The sequence below is a fragment of the Triticum dicoccoides genome, chromosome 3A (genome assembly GCF_002162155.2).
Source record: "Triticum dicoccoides isolate Atlit2015 ecotype Zavitan chromosome 3A, WEW_v2.0, whole genome shotgun sequence".
In the NCBI taxonomy this organism is placed as follows: Eukaryota; Viridiplantae; Streptophyta; class Magnoliopsida; order Poales; family Poaceae; genus Triticum; species Triticum dicoccoides.
In genome coordinates, this window is record NC_041384.1 from 62095778 (window position 1) to 62099834 (window position 4057).

Consider the following 4057-nt stretch of genomic DNA (forward strand, 5'->3'; position numbering starts at 1 on the left):
ATGTGTTTTGATGTAGCAAAGATAGTTCGGAGTCCTGGACGTGATCACGGACATGACGAGGAGTCTCAAAATGGTCGAGACATAAAGATTGATATATTGGACGGCTATATTCGGACACCGGAAGTGTTCCGGGTGATTTCGGGGAAAACCAGAGTGGCGAAGGGTTACCGGACCCCCCCCCCCCCCGGGGGAACTAATGGGCCACATGGGCCTTAGTGGAGAGAGAGAGGGCCGGCCAAGGCAGGGCCGCGTGCCCCTCCCCCTCTAGTCCGAATTGGACTTGGGAAGGGGGGCAGCGCCCCCCTTTCCTTCTTCCTTCTCCTCTCCTTCCTTCCCCCTTCCTCCTCCTAGTTGGACTAGGAAAAGGGGAGTCCTACTCCTACTTGGAGGAGGACTCCTCCCCTCCTTGGCACGCCCCAAGGGCCAGCTGGCCTCCCCCTTGCTCCTTTATATACAGGGGCAGGGGGCACCCTAGAACACACAAGTTGATCATTGATCCCTTAGCTGTGTGCGATGCCCCCCTCCACCACAATCCACCTCGGTCATATCGTCGTAGTGCTTAGGCAAAGTCCTGCGCCGGTAGCTTCATCATCACCGTCATCACGCCGTCGTGCTAACGAAGCTCTCCCTCGACACTCAGCTGGATCGAGAGTTCGTCGGATGTCACCGAGCCGAACGTGTGCAGATCGCGGAGGTATTGTACTTTCGGTACTAGGATCGGTCGGATCGTGAAGATGTACGACTACATCAATCGCATTGTCATAACGCTTCCACTTACGGTCTACGAGGGTATGTGGGCAACACTCTTCCCCTCTCGTTGCTATGCATCACCATGATAGATCTTGCGTGTGCGTAGGATTTTTTTTTGAAATTACCGTGTTCCCCAACAGCGGCATCCGAGCCAGGTTTATGCGTAGATGTTATATGCACGAGTAGAACACAAAGGAGTTGTGGGCGTGGGTATATACACATCGCTTGCCGTCACTAGTTGATTCTTGAGTTGACGGTATTGTTGGATGAAGCGGCCCAAACCGACATTATGCATACGCTTACGCGAGACTGGTTCTACCGACGTGCTTCGCACATAGGTGGCTAGTGGGTGTCAATTTCTCCAACTTTAGTTGAATCGGGTTCAATGAACAAGGTTCTTTCTGAAGATCGAAAAGCAATCACTATATCGCGTTGTGGTTTTTGATGCGTAGGTAAGAACGGTTCTTGCTCAGCCCGTAGCAGCCACGTAAAACTTGCAACAACAAAGTAGAGGACGTCTAACTTGTTTTTGCAGGGTATGTTGTGATGTGATATGGTCAAGACGTGATGAGATATAAATTGTTGTATGAGATGATCATGTTTTGTTGAAGTTATCGGCAACTGGCAGGAGCCTTATGGTTCTCTCTTTATTACATAAGATGCAAGTGCCATACAATTGCTTTACTTTATCGCTATGCGATAGCAATAGTTGGCGAGACGCCCATGTGACAACACGTTGATAGAGATCAAGATGATGGAGATCATTGTGTCATGCCGGTGACGATGGTGATCATGACGGTGCTTTGAAGATGGAGATCAAAGGCACAAGATGATGATGGCCATATCATAGCACTTATGTTGATTGCATGTGATGTTTATCCTTTATGCATCTTATTTTGCTTAGTACGTTAGTAGCATTATAAGATGATCCCTCACTAAATTTCAAGGTATAAATGTTCTCCCTGAGTATGCACCGTTGCGACAGTTCTTCGTGCTGAGACACCACGTGATGATCGGGTGTGATAAGCTCTACGTTCACATACAATGGGTGCAAGCCAGTTTTGCACACGCAGAATACTCGAGTTAAACTTGACGAGCCTAGCATATGCAGATATGGCCTCAGAACACTGGAGACTAAAAGGTCGAGCGTGAATCATATAGAAGATATGATCAACATAGAGATGTTCACCATTGAAAAATACTCCATCTCACGTGATGATCGGACATGGTTTAGTTGATATGGATCACGTTATCACTTAGATGATTAGAGGGATGTCTATCTAAGTGGGAGTTCTTAAGTAATATGATGAATTGAACTTTAATTTATCATGAACTTAGTCCTGATAGTAATTGCATATCTATGTTGTAGATCAATAGCTTGTGATGTAGCTTCCCATTTAATTTTGATATGATCCTAGAGAAAAAGAAGTTGAAAGATGATAGTAGCAATGATGCGGAGTTGGTACGTGATCTGAGGATTATCCTCATTGCTGCACAGAAGAATTATGTCCTTGATGCACCGCTAGGTGACAGACCTATTGCAGGAGCAGATGCACATGTTATGAATGTTTGACAAAGATCGGTATGTTGACTACTTAATAGTTTAGTGCACCATGCTTTACGGCTTAGAACCGGGACTTCAAAAACGTTTTGAATGCCACGGAACATATAAGATGTTGTAAGAGTTGAAATTGGTATTTCATACTCATGACTGTGTCGAGAGGTATGAGACCTCTGATAGTACGTTGCCTACAAGATGGAGGAGAATAGCTCAACCAGTGAGTATGTGCTCAGATTGTCTGTGTACTACAATTGCTTGAATCAAGTGGGAGTTAATCTTCTAGATAAGATAGTAATTGATAAAGTTCTCTAGTCACTATCAACAAGTTACTAGAACTTAGTGATGAACTATAATATGCAACGGATGACGAAAACGATTCCCGCGCTCGACGAAGGTAGAAATCAAGAAAAGCATCAAATGTTGATGGTTGACAAAACCACTAGTTTCAAGTAAAAGGGCAAGGGAAAGAAAGGGAACTTCAAGAAGAATGGCAAGCAAGTTGCCACTCCCATGAAGAAGCCCAAAGATAGACCCAAGCCCGAAACTGAGTGCTTCTACTACAAAGGAAATGGTCACTAGAAGTGGAACCGCCTTAGATACTTAGCGGATAAGAAGGATGGCAAAGTGAACAAAGGTATATTTGATATACATGTTATTGATGTGTACTTTACTAGTGTTTATAGCAACCCATCAATGTTTTATACTGGTTCAGTTGCTAAGAGTAGTAACTCGAAACGGGAGTTGCAAAATAAACAGAGACTAGTTAAGGGTGAGGTGATGATGAGAGTTGGAAGTGATTCCAAGGTTGATAAGATCACCGTCGCACACTCCCTTTACTTTCGGGATTAGTGTTGAACCTAAAATAAATGTTATTTGGTGTTTGTGTTGAGCATAAATATGATTGGATCATGTTTGTTGCAATACAGTTATTCATTTAAGTCAAATAATAATTGTTGTTCTATTTACATGAATAAAACCTTCTATGGTCATACACTCAACATAAATTGTTTATTGAATCTTGATCGTAATAATACACATATTCATAATATTGAAGCCAAAAGATGCAAAGTTAATAATGATACTGCAACTTATATGTGGCACTGCCTTTAGGTCATATTAGTGTAAAGCGCATGAAGAAACTCCATGCTAATGGACTTTTGGAATCACTTGATTATGAATTCCTTGATGCTTGTGAACCATGCCTCATGGGCAAGATGACTAAGACTCTGTTCTCTGTAACAATGGAGCAAGCAACTGACTTATTGGAAATAATACATACTGATGTATGCGATCCGATAAGTGTTGAGGCTCGCAACGGGTATCATTATTTTCTGACCTTCATAGATTATTTGAGCAGATATGGGTATATCTACTTAATGAAACATAAGTCTGAAACATTTGAAAAGTTCAAAGAATTTCAGACTGAAGTGGAAAATCATCGTAACAAGGAAATAAAGTTTCTACGATCTGATCGCGGAGGCGAATATTTGAATTACGAGTTTGGTCTTCATTTGAAACAATGTGGAATAGTTTCGCAACTCACACCACCTGGAACACCACATCATAATGGTGTGTCTGAACGTTGTAATCGTACTTTATTAGATATGGTGCGATCTATGATGTCTCTCACCGATTTATCACTATCGTTTTGGGGTTATGCATTAGAGACAACTGCATTCACAATAAATAGGGCACCATCTAAATCCGTTAAGATGACACCCTATGAACTATGGTTTGGCAAGAAAC